Source organism: Corvus kubaryi, unplaced genomic scaffold (genome assembly GCF_017639235.1).
Source record: "Corvus kubaryi isolate FWS band 111438036 unplaced genomic scaffold, C.kubaryi_AGA036_p1.0 split2-37374, whole genome shotgun sequence".
Classification (NCBI taxonomy): domain Eukaryota; kingdom Metazoa; phylum Chordata; class Aves; order Passeriformes; family Corvidae; genus Corvus; species Corvus kubaryi.
The window spans coordinates 2,277,593-2,293,417 of record NW_024582082.1 but is presented as its reverse complement, the minus strand read 5'-3'; the positions used below and the strand labels follow the sequence as shown (position 1 = coordinate 2,293,417).

Here is a 15,825-nt window from a genome sequence, read left to right as displayed (position 1 = left end):
GTGTGGTGCTATTTAAGGAAAGAGATTAGAAGAGAGGAGGGAGAGGGAAAATCCCTCTATTAACAAACTCATTAGTGCCGGGAGAAGTCAGACCAAATTGCTCTTCAGAAAAGCACTGTCTAGCTGGATTTATTATTCTCTGTAATTTGGGCCAAAACAGGATCGAGTGTGGTACAAGGAGGGCTGAGAGAGGAAACGTGGCCTGTTGAAAGCCAAGTATTTGTAATTACCCAAGTCGAGACGTGACATTTACACCAAGGAGAGAATAAGATCACAATACTATTTCCTCACCTAAAGAGCCTGTGCTGTGCTTGCAGGCTGCCTGTAGACCAGAAACACCGTGAGGGAGATGCTTTAAAGGGATTTGGGTGTGACAGATGAGAGGTGGCATGCCTGGACACGTTTGTATGCTGACACTTAGGTTGTACCTGGTGAGGTGCATATTTATCTTCCTTGGATTGTATGGACCCAGCAGCTCTGGGCACCATTCATAGGCTGGCAGAGGTCAGAGCTGGGCATCCTCAGTGCAAAAGAGCCTTGTGTGGAGGTGGTCCCAAGCCTCTGCTGTTGTTGGATATCACAGGGCTGTCCAGGGAGGATCTTCTCTGCCGGATTTGAGTTCTTAGTGCCCTGCAGTAACTGCCCTGGTGTGGAACAGCAGAGACAGGGGCAGAACTTCCCACCACACGGAACAGGAGTTCCAGCTTCATCTGCCCAGGCTGAGGAGTCCTGGCTGAGCTGCCAGCAAAGTTGTCCTTTGCAGGAAGTGTGGTGCAGAAGGGAGAAAAAAAGGGTTCCCCAGGGAACACTGCCGCTTATTTGCCTGCCCAGGAGAGGCTCTGAAGGCACTAGTTGCAAAAGCTTTTGTCTGTGCCTCTTCAAACACAGCAGCCTGAGGGGTTTCTTTGAAAGAGGTTTTTTGGTGTGCTTCTTTCAAGTGGCAGGAGATGTGTGCTTGAGCTGCAGGTGGCCAGCTCCGAGGCTGAGCAGTGTGTTTGCAGGGGCTGGCACTTCCAAACTCCCTGAGCAGAGAGGAAACATCAGAGAGATTTGAGGCTTCTCTGTGCCAGGATGTAGCCTGAACTTTGGAAACAGCACAAACACAAAATGTTTTCATTAAAAAAGAATAAGCATCTCTGTGGAGTTCCACAGCTGGCTTTAAAAGTGACCTTTTAATTTATTTAATATAAGTTATTGATCAGAGTATAATCATTTTAGTTTAAGTCTTCTTGAGTATAGCAGTGTATATCTAAAATGTATTTAAAGCAAATATAATAAAAACTTGATCTGGTGTCATTCCCCTACGCCTCCCTCGGTGTGCAGTTGTACTCTTCATCTTTCAAATCCAACTTACACTGTCTTTCTGTGGAACTTTCTAACCACCCCATGCAAGTTTACTTCCAACAAATTTGGATCTCCACACAGCCTCAGTCCCACAGCAGTCATGGGCAGGGCAGTTTGAAAGCTCTGCCAGCTCTCTCAGCTGATCTGAGATTGTTTTGAAATCCCCTGCAGAACTCTGGTGCTTTCTGTTCCTTGGCTGATCCTACAGTAATTGTTCTGAGCCAGAAAAAGGTCCAGCTATGAAATGCTGGTCTCCAACAGTATCAGAAATGGATGCTTGTGAGACAGTTGGAAGAACAAGGCAAGGGTTTCCAGCAGTTTGCAGCTCAGCAGCGGCTTAAACCACACTTAATACCTTTGTCTTGATGGAACTTTTCTCCGCTGAACTTGTCCAGCTGCTTTCTGCATCCTGTATTTGGCATCCTGAACCTCCTGTGGCAAACAGTTCCATAGCTTAACGAAGTGCTGTGTGAAGCTTCTCTTCTGGCCTGCTTTGAAGCTGCCACTTGCTAGTCCATTTGATTTCCCTTTGAGTGCTGTGAGAGATGGTGAACAATTTCCCTTTTTACATTGCTGAAATGATAAATGTCATACTCCTGCTCAGCTCTCTCTTTTCTGCTCTGCTCAGTGCTTGGCTGCTCAGGTATTTCGTAGAATGGTTTGGGTTGGAAGGGACCTTAAGGATCACCCAGTTCCAACCCCCCTGCCACAGACAGGAATGCCACCCACAAGATTAGGTTGCCCTGATGGAGTGGTTGGAGGGGATAGGGATAACTTCTGTCCAGGTGTCACACTGATCTGCATAGCGGGAAGGGAATATCTCTGTTCAGCAGGATGAAGAGTTGTCTCCTGACCCATTAAAGCTCAGCTTCCTGAGAAGTGCCAGACTCATTCAATCACTCATGACCAGAAAAGATCAAAGTTCTCATGCTGCTGTTCCTGGCATTGTGACCTCATTTGACACCATCAGTAGAGTTTTGTGGTCCTTTATGGTTAACGTAAATATCCATAAGACAACTCTGTTAGCCCTGGGTATTCCATTTGTACAGCTCCTGTTGCTGTCACAGCTGGATTCCTTCCACAGCAGTACCCTCACAGTCCCTTCCATCACTCACATCACTCAGAGGAGCCTCATGGGCCTGGGGCTGCACTAAGAGAGTGGCTGGTGACCCTAGAGGTGTGGTGGAGTTTGGCAGAAGCTGTCCTTTTCACAAAATGTCTTTCCAGGCCTTCTACTCCACTTCTTCAGGAGGATCAAGCCTCTCAAGGCCCAGCCTCGTAATTGGAAAATACCTTTGACAGATCCATAAAGGTAAAGAAACTCTGTGGCAATAGGTATCAACTTAGCAGGGATATTAGTATGTACCTGGGCTCCCTCAGTGTTACTGAAGCACTGGATTTTCTCAGCAGAAAAATGCTGGAATTTGTGCAAAATTCTGCTGAAGAGAGTGCCACAGCTTCAAAGTGATTGACCAAACCACTGCTTTAACCAGGCAATGGCTGCAACAGGGAAACAAACAGCTCATAAACCTTGTTGCTCTTCCTAGTGAGGTTGCCTTCCTGGTCTCTCATCCACTATCCCATGGAAGTGAATTTGGAAGAAGTTGCTCTGCCAGTTGAACTTTCACTGTGAATTGAAAGTTCTGTAGATACGGCCTCTCGGCAGGACTGGTAAGAAGTGAGCCTTTTACACAAATTTTCCTTGTATACCTCATTGCAGACTGCTCCTCAGCTTCTGGCTCTGAGGGGTTTTGGAGAGGAATAGGGGTTGGATATGGAAGAGAGCTTTAGTGGAATTCCCCATGGAATTGTTGAACTCTCCTGTTTGAAGGCATGCCTGCTCCACCATGCCTGAAAGCACATTCATGGCTTCTCAGTACAAATAGAGGATTTGTGATGCTGTCTGCTCTGTGTTTTGTCCTTCATCATCCAAATGTTTGATTTCACAAGGAACAGAGTCTCAGTGAGTGAGGCAAGAGAGCTCTTGCCCAGGTCTGTTAGCCTGTTGCATATCTCCTCTTGGTATGGTTTGGCAGTGTATAATATCCCTCAAAACTCTAAACCACGGTGCTGACCTGGCAGCTGCTCACTGGCATGTTCCCTTTTTGTCCCCTGCAGAAGAGTCCCCCCCAAAAGATTTGGTGCTGCCTCTGGCACCCTGCCACCACTGGTTTCTATTATTGACTTTCTTTCTCTGTCCCAATTGCACGTGTTCAAGCCTGACTTTGCCACAGGTGCTCCTCCTTGCTCTTCCATTTGGAGAACGGAGAGGTTATGTTTGAGCCTGCACCATTTGATGGAAGATGCTGTTCATGTGTAGCCTCGGAAAAATCAACAACATGCCATCCTATACTTTTCTGCCCTCTTTTCAAGTATTTGGGTGTGTGAATTCTGCATTTGATGCTCAGCCCTGCACAGAAATGAGACAGCTCCTTCACCCTTCCTTGTCCTCCTGGGTGCTGCTATTTCTCTGGGTGTGTCCCTGCTGCAGCACAGTCAGCCTTAAATCAACTTGCTTGGATCTTTGGTGCTGTCAGACATTCTGCAGCAGTTTGGCTGCTGCATTGCCAGGGCTGCTCTGTGCCAGCCTGTGTGTTTTGGTGCCTTCCTAAGTGGCCACGAGCCTTGTGGCAGGTAGGACTGTGTGACAAAACTGTACAGGTGTTATCTGAGTTCTCATGGCTCTACAAGGTAATGGTAAGAAAAGAGCACAAATAGGTGTTCCAGGGTCCTCACAGAGCTCCCTTGCACTTGCTTGAAACTCTCTTCATTATCTTTGGTTGGTTTTAATCCTCTGGTGTGTAGGACAGGAAAGGCTGCACCTGCAGCGTGGCACTTGTCAATGATGACATTTGTCATGCCCAGGGATGGGTCTCTGGAGCAGCCTCTGTGCTACCCAGGTGGTTCTGGGGCGGAGGACAGGTCATTCTTTGCACACCCCTGGTACTTCCAGGTTGGAGAGATGGGTACCTTTCCATAGGGCATTGTTGAACTCTAGTGTTAGTCCAGCACCTTGAGCTGGCAGTTCGGTCTTCCTTTCTCAGGATGTCTTGTAGCTCAGCAAACGTAAAAGCAAACCAAAGCTTTCTGTCTCTTGCTCTCAGCCACTTAACGTTAAGAGGACTTGATGGGAGCCACTTTGCGTGGTGGTGGACGCAGCTCTGTGTTTGGAGACTGCTCTGTGCCGCAGGGAGCTGCTGGGCAGGCGGCTTGGCAGGGTGGATTGCTGCATAGTGGAACTCACCTGGCACTCTGCAGAGGCACAGCTGCAGGGCTGGGTGCAGCACTAGCTCAGACATCCCTCTGTGTGGTCCCAGGAGAATCCCACAGCTGCCTCCACCCTTTCCCTCTCCCTCCTCTCCATCCCTGATTTAACACAAAATTCCTTTTACTTCTAATCAGTTTACTCTCCGAAGTCATGTCTCTCTGCAGCACTGAGCTGTATCCAGATATGCTCTGAGTGTATAGTGAGGGGGAAGGGAGACAAGTTTCTTATTGATAATAGCTATCTTTAACTCTACAAATAGCCCAGCCTCTGGGGATGTACCTGAGCTGATGAAAGAATGGTTTATGTTGGTCCAGCTCCTGTGCAAAGCTTGAAAACTGACAGGAGAATAATGCAGAAAACGTCTTTCTCTAGGAAAGCAGAGCATGACTCGGTGCTTTCTTATATTTTCTTCAGGGAAAACGGGGTTAAGAGCTGATTTATACAGAAAGAAAGGAAGAGGAAGAAAAAAACTCAGTGCAAAACAAGCAAGGCTAAAGTCCTCATGATATGAGATGGTTTCACAAACTTGTGGAGTAATTGGGTGCTGAACTCCAGTAGAGATGGATGTTATCAGGCAACATTAATTTTTTCCTCTTGCACCGGCTGGGCCAAGCATCCAGAGAGGATATGTCACATAGCAAATGTGTTTCTCACCCTCTGAAAAACACAGGCTTTGTAGGTCAGAACAGGAATCCAGAAATGAGAGAGGGTGATCCAGCATCAGGAGTCTTGCAGTGGCACAGGCAAGGCTGCCATGGGGTCACCATGCAAAGGAATCGTAAGGGACAGAGGGAGAAGACAGGAAATCTACCCTGATGATGTGATTCTGCAGAGGGGGAGGAGGTGGATGAGTTCTAAACATCTTGATTTTCTGTAGAACTAGATATATCTTGTCTGCTTTGGCTGCTAGAGACAGGACCCTGATCTAGAAACTTCTGCCAAATGCTGTGTCAGTTGTAATTTTCTAATCAAGTTCTTACTGCAGCCCATCAGAGACTGATAAACAGATTCTCTTCAGTCTCCATTCATGTATGAGCCATCACCGTGTGCTTTGGGGCATTCACAGCTACCTAAGTGCTTTTTTGGGGAGGTGGGGGGGTTGCACTTGTGTACCTAATAAAAATAGGGCTGACATTAGTGTGGAGGATTAAATCATGACAACCTCAAGAATTAATCTGGTTCTTAAAGTTTGTAGAGGTGTTTGTTTTTGTTGTTGTTGTTTTTCTGTTTTGTTTGTGTGGTTTTTTCAAACTTCTGCGAATGACCAAGATTGTTAAAATATGCCCTTAAATTTGACACAGTTTGCAAAGTGTTCTTTTTGACTAGGTCTAGTGCTATCCATTATTCTTGGTGTTTGAGGGGTCATTTAGAGTCCATGGTATCATTAGTGAATCTGGACTGGAAGAAATCCAGACTAAATTATGTCTGGACTATTGTGAAGACGGTGAAAGAAATTACACATTTCAGATGCCCTCATTCCAGCAGTGCTTCTGAATATATCTTTTTGTTTGTGCATTTGTAAGCTCTTTGCTGTCTGTAACCGGATCTTTGGGGGGGAAAAAAGGCGTTTCTGTGCATGTTCGTGGATGCTGTTCAATATCACAATATGTTTGGGTGAGCCTCTCCTCTTATTCTGATTTTTGTGAACATTCCTTCCCTTTTTTCCTTCTTTTTTTTTTTTTTTTTTTTGTTTGAGTATTTAATTCCAAGGCATATTACTTGCAACACATATGCTAAAAGCTCCCTCCCCATTCTGTTGCAGTGGAAACAGGCTCATTAATGGACTCATTAATAATGTCCAGCCGGATGCTACCCAAAGGCATCTGTGGGCTCAGAGTTAACGTGTCTGTGGCTACCTCTGCCAAGTGGACATCTATTATTTTCTCACCTCAGCCACAGAAATGGCTCCCCTGGCAGAGGCACTTTGCTATACCACAATAGCCAGAGACTGCTGAATATTCATTATATCTGACTGCCCAGAGTGCTTCGCCAGCACATGGTGTTGGAGCCAAGATGCTTTATTACCTTCTTGCCTTTTGCTTTCCTCGGAGAAAGCGGTGTGGCTTCTATGGGCAGCTCAGTTAACTTCCTCATCCGAGCTCCTTCATTCGTGCTCTGCTCTGAGAAGGGGGAACAGAGGGGAAAAACTGATTCAGCCCGAGTGCTTTAGTTCCGTGAAAGTGGAATTTGCAGCCCTATTATTCTGCTGGAAGATTGATTAAAGAAGACAAGCCTTTGAACTTTGTTTCAAACAAGAGGCGGTTGTAATAACTGTAATCTTCTGCTTTATATTTCCCCGTGTGAGGAAGGGAGGAACTCCATTTACCTCTCTGTCATGGTGAAAATGAGGGATGTAGGTGGCCTGCATTCAAACAGCAGCGGCCACAGACCCTCTTTGTACCTCTCAAAATCGCATATGGCCATTTTGTGTTGCTTACTGAGACTTAAAACTGGCTCAGATTCCTTTGTGGACTTCCAGCCTGAGTAAGGGTGAGCAGCAGAAATGACCTGATCACCGTGTGGCAGGATCGTGGGCTGTGAACTCCATCTTCCAGCTGGAGTGAGTATCAGTTCCCTGGGATTTCCAAGGCTGTCGTGTTTGCTGCTGAGGTACAAACACCCAAATGGTCATACAGACACAGTCTGCAGGTCCAGCCAAGCAGGGGATTGTCTCTGGCCAGCAGCAAACGATGAAAATAAAGTGTATGAAAGTGAATATATACACAGTGAGCTTTCTTCTGTTCTGTAGTAGCAAATGCCAAATCCTTGTGGTCAAACAGCTGTGTATTCTTCAGGCTTATGCGAATTTACCACATTCCGCTTTTGACAAAAGTCCTCTTTTATTCACTGTCATTGTAAGAAAAGGAGAAAAAATGAAATGCATCTTTGATCATTATGTAGTTACTTGAGGATTTATCTTCATGGTTGTAGGAGATGACTTTAAAAAGCAGTTTTTCGTTATGGCCCCCTTCCCTCTGTCTCAAGTGACTTAAGTTTAATCCTTTCCTCTGTCTGACTGGGTTCAAACCTGCTTTAATTGTTTCACAGAGCATTTCCCTGGCAATGAAGTTGTAGGCAGGGATTTGTGCATGTGAATGAAGGCAGAACTCCTGCTTCAGTAGTTGTACTTCATGTGCAATTTGATATTCAGCAAGGCAAAGAGCATCTCTTCTCCCCGTGTCTCCAGTCCTTCATATTCTGAGCAGCCGAAATACCACAACTGGCAGGCAAGAGCCCTGGGGAATTGTGGCTTATGTGGTGGCTTGAGAGGTCTCTAGAAATGTAAGTTCAAATACCACTAGGTAGAAGGGGGAATTGAATCCCAGTGCTTTGCCTGCAGCACAGGGCGTGAAAGAAAACATTGCTGTTACTGTCTGATGTTTGTGGGTTTTAGTGCCTACCTAAAGGATGTGGCTCAAATCACTGATAACCTGCTAAGCCGTGCCCGCTGTTGTGTTAGTTCTCATCTTTCATTAATTCTTTTTAAATTCAAGGGCTCATCCAATGCATTTTGCACTTGCACTTGCTGAGATGCTGAGCAGTATTTGGCTCCATGCAGCTGTTAGGGCTCTGCTGCATTGACTGAGACTTTTTTCACTGGTTGCATAATGAGATTTCTACTTTTCCTTCTTCTGCAGGTGATGTTTTCTCTCCTCTAAAGGAATTTAGTTATCAAAAACCAGGGGGATGGAAGGACAGATATGCCTGATATTTTGGATACTCTGCAGGGATCCCTTTATGAGAGGTTTGATGTGCAAGCAGTACAGGCAGGACAATGTACGTGGAAAATAGTGTCTGTGATGGCAGTGATGTGGAGCTACTCTGTTTGATACAAGTTTAGTTTGAGGGTCTCTATTCAAACTCTCTTGACATAACTGTTGTAAGTTAATTCAGAATAATTATGCCACAATTTACTCCCTGTAGGTCCAGCAGTCAAATGTCTTCCCATTGATGTCACCTAGTTCTCAGCTCAGTAGATATGCCTTCACAGCTGGAAATGAAATTATCTAGGTTTAAAATACATTTTCCCTATACTTAAAAAACCTGTTAGGCGGTTTTAATACAAAATCCGTTCCAGCTATAGAAGCAAAATGGAATAAACTCTCTGTGTGTCTGGCTACAGGCATCAGAAAATCCAGTTAAAGAACTGGATTTTCTCGTTACTTATTCAATGTTTGCCTTCACTATATCCAGCCACAGTTCGCAAAATAATAGGTTCATGTATTCTCTCTGCCAACAATATTAATATTTCAACACTACATAGCTGAACCAGACTTCTTTGTTTGTTTCAGTATTAATTCTTTTTATGCAGGTAAATACTGCCCTTAGCTTTGTGGGGCTCTGTGGAGAAAGTGCATTTTGACTTACTTTGGGGTTCAGCTCAGCTGGTCAGCACAGGAGATTTATGGTTTTGCTTTTCAATCATAAGCACATCACAAACACACCCTGGTTTACAAACAAGCTGCAGACTTGTCAAAGGGACAGCATGACAGATCTCCTGAACTTGGAAGGAGGAATTATAACTGGGATAGACAATGCCAATGTCTGCATACAAATTTACATGGTATTTATATATCCATGACGATCAAAAAAATACACTGAATTTTGTAGTAAGGCTTCTTCCCTTGTCCAGAGTTCAACAGGACGTTTTGCTGTGCAGTCCTGAGGCATGTGGATGTGCTGAGTAGTTCTTTCAATGACCTTTGGTATCATGAAACTTTCCTAGGAGATCCCAAAGCTGCTCTTAGAACGGCTGAAAGTTCATGCTAAATCCTACAGGCACACATAAAGCAGGGCTGTGGAAAGGCTATCCCAAGGTAATTCTCTTTCCCTGGCACCTGTGAAACATCACTCACACCATTCTGGTTGTTTTGTCCTTACTTATTGTACTGCCAACCTCTGAGCTCCTTGCCTGAATGTTCTCAGATTCGTGGTGTTCCCTTTCCCTCCCCATTAAATCAGCTTGATCTGATGTTTCTGGAGCCTTGTCCTTGCCAGGTGTCTGTCACTCAGGTGTGTCCAGCCCAGCCCCTACAACGCAGACTCGTGGAACTGAAGGCTCAAAGTGGTGCAGCAGCCCTGGAAACCAGCAGAACTCAGGAAATTAAGGAGTCCTGCCTCATTCAAAGATGTGAGCAAGATTAAATTAGACAAAGTGTGGTGAAATGAAACTCTGCCTGTCAGTCATCAGAGGGGGTATGGAAGGTAGAGCTTACAGAGCAGTCAGAGGCACTTGCAGATTCAGGAGGAAGCTGATTTCATTCGTACATTGGGAGATGGGTGCTGGAGATCTGCTTTGATTGCCACCTTACACAAAGGATTCAGATTATTTGCCTTGTTAATTTTTTTTAAAAATAAAGATTTCCATTTCCTTTGATGCAAGAGGATACCAGTGGGGAGATTTCTGTGTAAAAAGGCTATTTTTGTTTATCTGAGCATCCTGCCCAAGTCCAGCGCACATGAGTAAAGGTCAGCCCTACATCCAGCCAGGTTTGGCTACAACCATCACCATGTGTGTCTCCTGCATGAAGCAAGATGCAGGGAAACAACAACAATGTGTGAGGGTAGAAGTGTGTTCTTCATGACTGGACCAGACTGGACACAGAACTGGGCAGGCTGATGAAAGTGGAGAAGCCACAAAGTCAAAAAGAGGTGATGGGAAATTTAGTCATATTTCAAGTTTCCATTTTAGATGCTTTACAGCCTTGGACATTTATTGCCATTATATGGCTTAAATTTCAAAATGCTCTAGAACTAACCTTGGGATCAGAATGTTCTTAGATTTTAAATTTCTTTTTTCTCCCTGGGACAAAAATATTTAACTTTTGAAGGAGCAATGCCAAGCTTTTATGAGCCAGTATATTTTTAGCTAAATCACAACATCTATGCTTTTTTTTTTTCTTTCTCATTCCAAATACAGTATTTTTTTTCCTTCAAAAAGAATTTTTGAATAAAAGCAGTTTTCCTTTATCAGTAAGGAATTAAGACCCTGTTGGGATCCTTTGATTTCTTCAGCGTACTAAAGGTAGGGCACAGGGGATTTTTAATTTCATGGTTTGTTTGCTATTTCAGAGGCAGTGAACATGAGTGGTTAGATCAGCTGATAATGGATCAGAAATCATGACTTGTGTAGCTTTTATCAAGTCTTTTAAGTATTCTTTTGCCTTATTAACCCCTTCTGATAAGGTGTTATTTACACTCTGCTTGAAAATGGGAATAAATCCTCACAAATGACAAATTCACCAAAAAGCAGTAAAAGACAATAAGTAATTTAAAGCACAAAAATGAAAGGGGATGAATGGGATTTCTTCGTGGACAGGTGCTACTAAACCTCTGCTCCAACTCCATCTTGTTCAAATCCACCCCAAGGATGGAGAGCTCTCTCTGGGGTTACCCGGGGACACTCAGACCAGACAGATAACTCCTTTTATGAGGAAAAGTGTCCTCTACAAAGTTGGACACGTGAATAAAGGGGCATTTTGGGACAATGTGTGTACTGGCATTTTCCTCGTTGTGCTTGCTTGCAGATAGCTAGAAGAGGTCAATACCAGACCAGCAATTTTTTTTTCCTTTGTTCTAAAAATCACCTAAAATGCCAACATATTTGTGGTTTTTTTTGTTTGTTTTGTTTTTGTTTGGTGTTTTTTTGGTTTTTTTTTTTTTTGTTTTGTTTTTTTGTTTTTTTTTTTTTTTTTTTGTTTTTTTGTTTTGTTTTGGTTTGGTTTTTTTTGGTGGATTTAAAAATGTCTGAATTGTCAGAATTAGATTCTGGTGAAATCAGAATCTGCTGAAATTCTGGTGAATTCTGCTGGTGAAATCTGCTGCAACATTTTGAGCAAAACAAATGCTATTTTAACGGGGATTGTCTTCAGAAATAACATGTATGAGACAGAGCATAATAGCAATAATAATAATAATTCAAAACTAGGACTTTGAAAATTGTTTTGGCCAAAGTCTGTAGAAATCCTAATGAAAAGGAAAAACCCAGAAAAATATGAAGTGGGGGCAATTTCCCAGAAGAAAATTGCTACCTTTTAACAGTAAATACCTATTATAAATACCTTTACTTATTCTGATGCATACATTTATGTTTATAATTCAGAAATTATTTAGGCTTTTGTTGCACTCTGTGTTTTAATGGCCAATTGATATTTAACTACCTTGTGATTACTAATGCATTTAATTAAGCTTGCTGTTCCTTCCTTACTGGAACAAAGGAATCCTGGGGACAACAACAAAGCCATTTCATCCCCTTGTAGCACGACTGAGGCTGTTTCTGCTCTGTATTGAAAATCAGGTTTATTCAGTGCTCCTGTGTGAAATGAAATGCAGACAAAATATTTGTTGGGCTTTAAAAAACATAATTTAGGAATTTCTGCTGCTTCTATCAGCACGCAGGGGCTCTGGTTTGTGTCTCTCACTGACTTCATGTCACTGATTTCAGAGGAGCTGCTCCTCTCTCCTGAGTGTCCTGAGTCGTGTGTCCGATGTGCTTTGTGTCCTTTAGGATGGTGAAGGGCCTTGGGGGAAGGTGTATGAGGAGCAGGTGAGGGCACTTGGTCTGTTCAGCTGGACAGGAGGAGACTGAGGAGACACTCCTCACAGTCTACAACCTCCTTGTGAGGGGAAGAGGAGGGGCAGACACTGATCTCGTCTCTGTGGTGACAGTGACAGGACTCGAGGGCATGGCTGGGGCTGTGTCAGGGGAGGTTTAGGTGGATGCTGGAAAGAAGTTCTTCACCCAGGGAGTGTTGGGGCACTGGAACAGGGTCCCCAGGGAATGGTCACAGCCCCAAGGCTGCCAGAGTGTTTGGACAACAATCCCAGGCACATGGTGTCACTCTTGGGGATGGTTCTGTGCAGGGCCAGGAGTTGGGCTCGATGATCCTTGTGGGTTTCTTCCACCTCAGCCGACTCTGTGATTGTGTGGAGCTGTTCAGGTGGCTGGTTGGGGATGGGAACGCCCCACTGCTCTGCCGTCTGAGGGAGAGGTGTGCTGCCCTCCACAGCAGTTTCTCAGCTCTGGAGCTATAGGAGTGATACGGATATTGGTCCCAGGCTTCAAACACACCTAAGGAAAAGGGAGAACATCCAGGCTTGCAGCTCCCCGTGCACTTGGAGGCTCAAACCTGGACTCTTGCCCTGCAGAGTCCAACTCCAGGCCCTCCCTCCAGCAGCGACTGACACGGAGCTAACAGAGGATTATAACTTCAAAATGAGACTGAGCAGTGGGAGGAGATGAATGTTTAATAAAACAACGAGTCTCTTTTTATGCAAATGTCCCAAGCACTAAAGAACAAAGAGTGGATCTCATCCCTCTCCTACCCTCTGAGAAGCCGGGAACTGTAAACAAATTGCTCCTACATGGAAGGGGAGGGTTTTTCCCCCTTTTCTGTAGCCATTGTGTGTTCTGCAAGAAAAGCAGAGGAGAGATGGTGAACGCGAGCTTTCCCTGGCACCTGGCTTCGAGGGAAGAGAAGCAGAAAAGGAGACAGGGCTGGAATGGGCAATCTAACTCCTTCCAAGCTATTCCCTCTCCCTCCTACCTGGGCTGAAAAGCACTTGATTTATTTGTTTGTTTGCTGTCCTGGAGAAAGTTTGCTTTGAGTACTAGAGCAAGAAACTTCCAAAGCAAAAGAACAGGAAAAAGAAAGATTGGATCAATAGACACCTTCCACTGTGGGAGAGCCCTTTCCCTCTCCATTAAATTGAGAAAGCCACAGTGCAAAAGGAGGGTGAGTACATGAGAGTCAAAGCAGCACAAAGCTCCATCAGCCCCGTGTCTGACGAAGGCTTTTGTGAATGGTGAGGCTGGTGGTGCCCGTGCTCAGGGCACAGGGTTAATTACACCTGAGGCAGCACCCAGGTCATCGTGACTGGGAGGGTCTGTGGTGGACCAGCAATGAAAGCTGTCTGCAGATAAATTGGTTCATAAACCTGGAGCCCTCTCATTCTCTGAGGGGCACTGGCTTCCTTACTTCTTTTAGGACAGGTAGGAAATCTGTCCCTGAGGTGGCTAAAACCTGCTGAAGATTTGAGCCAAATTCCATGTGCCTGAAAAGTAAAAAATCTCTGTCTCAGCTGGGAATGTGCTGCTGGTCCCCATCAGCACCTCCCTTCACTGCTGCTGGGAGGAATTGTGCTCTGTCTGTAGGCACTGAGTTTAGGGAAGGAGGACTAAAGGGTCAGAATAAAACCCAAGGCACAGCAATACTTCCTCCACCTGACCTCTGGGCATCTTTCCCACATTCCTAAGGGAAACCTTTATTCTAGAAAATTCAATAGAAAATAGCAAATAAATAGAAATATAGCAAAGAAGAGTGCTCTGAGTCCTTTCCTCTCCCACACTGCTGCTCCTCATTAGAAAATTCTGTACCTCCACCTGATAGAAAATCTTATCTGACCTGACAGCAGCTGATTTATTTACCAGCTACAAAAGCAACATCAACAATTCTGTTGTTGGGGAGGAGAAGATGCTGCACTAGGAAGGTGATTACCTAGAAAGGGATATTTCTGCATGGAGAATTTTGATTGAGATTTGATTTTTGGAAAGGAGCAGGAAGAAGTTACTTTCATAGGTGCAGAGGAAGGTCCTGTGAGCAGGCTCTTGGATTTGTGTGACTCTTCAAGTGCTTTCAAATGTCAAATTTTCTGCACAGTGGTGCTGGGGAATTGTCCCTACTCAAAGGTGTGTACCAGAACTGCAACAGAGGGCTTATTTTGTACAGGATGTTCTTATTTACTGCTGCTTGTAAAGCCTCTGGCCCAACGGGATTCCCTGCCTTGCTGACATGAAGATGTTATCTCTGTAAATATTCCTGCTGTTCTGCATGCCTGCACTTGCAGTGTTGTTGGGGTGGTGGAAGAAATCAATCAGAGTCTCAGTAAAATCCATGGGCGGAGATCTTCAGAGCTGCCAGTTCCCGTGGGCATCCAAATCCCCCAGGCAGCTTTGGTAATCTCAGCTCGTAATTATTATCAGTAAACATTTTGCTATTGGGAGCAGGTGAGAGTGACTAGAAGGAACTGGCTTAAATCCAAGGAATTTATATGCCACCTTATTATCACAGTAACTGTGTCAGGGAATAGACAGGGTGCTTTCTTACTGCATTTCACCACTTTGGTGACTGAGACACAGAAAAGCCCACAGTCTAACCAGAAATCTCTGTCCATTTGGGAATTTGAATAGAAATGTTCTATATTCCAGGCCAGTGCCCTAACGTGCATCTTTCCTCCCTTGTTATCATGCATTAAGGGAGAGATGGATGATTTCAGTATGTCTTTTTCATAGGGAGTGTTGACATTTCATTATTTTTCCCCTGTGTTCCTATGAAATAATTTCTGAAATTCTTTCTTGTAGTAAATTAGGCATTTTGGAGTTTCAATTTTTTTTTGAACAAAGTTTTCTTCCTATTGTTATATCAATCCATGCCATTTCCAATTCTGAATTTGTTTCATTGTAATTTTGATTTACAATAAACCAATATTTTAACCCAACCTAATGGCTTGTCCCAAATCATCATCTTCAACAAAAATTTTATTTGTGATTGATTTCACAATACGTCCATGAGAAAATAGAAAAGCGGAAGTAGTATGAGCAAACTGCCAGAATTCCAAGGTAAAATGAAAAAAAAAAAAATCCAGAAGTACCATTCCAAAAAGATCCAGGGCTTTTTTCATTTAAATTGATACAATATTACTGAAAGACAGAAATCAGTTTTGTGCCAATAGCTTTCCCACAGCGAATCTGTTGAGATGAAAAGATTGCAGCCAGTGTTGTCTGAGACCAGCTAAACTCCCACAAAGTAGATATAAAAAAGTAGCAGCAATATTTTCACAGCCATAACCAGAAATTCTCATACAGAGCCACTGCTATGCAGAAGTTCTGAAACAGAGCAAAGATGAATATTAAACAACAAAACTGGTATTAGCACTTTTCTTTACCTTGTTCTGCCATCCTCTCTCACCTTGTAAACCACCTCCATGGAACCTTATCCCTTCTGTTTTTGCAGTAGTGAGCCTGATAGGAAAACAGAGTGAAAATTAATTTAATGTAGATGGATAATTGTGTCCCACCTCGACTCCTCTGCTGCTCACAGCTCCGTGGTACCCGAGTGCCTTCCAGGAGTGCAGTGAACACTGCGGCTCACAGCTGGCACGTGTTTGTTCTCTCATCCCTCCTCGGGGGAAATCACTTTCAGCTGAGTGATTTG

General features: G+C 44.2%; 2 long non-coding RNA genes across 3 annotated transcripts in view; one reads left to right on the top strand and one right to left on the bottom strand.

The window, feature by feature from the left end:
- The window catches only part of LOC121658157, a 171,170-nt gene that overhangs the window by 14,181 nt on the left and 141,164 nt on the right, over positions 1-15,825 (top strand). The gene's annotated exons all lie outside the window — the stretch shown is intronic.
- Positions 15,270-15,744, bottom strand: LOC121658158. The gene is made up of 2 exons (XR_006013854.1): positions 15,580-15,744; positions 15,270-15,497 (listed from the first exon to the last, which is right to left on the bottom strand). It is a non-coding gene; the product is annotated as an uncharacterized LOC121658158 (long non-coding RNA).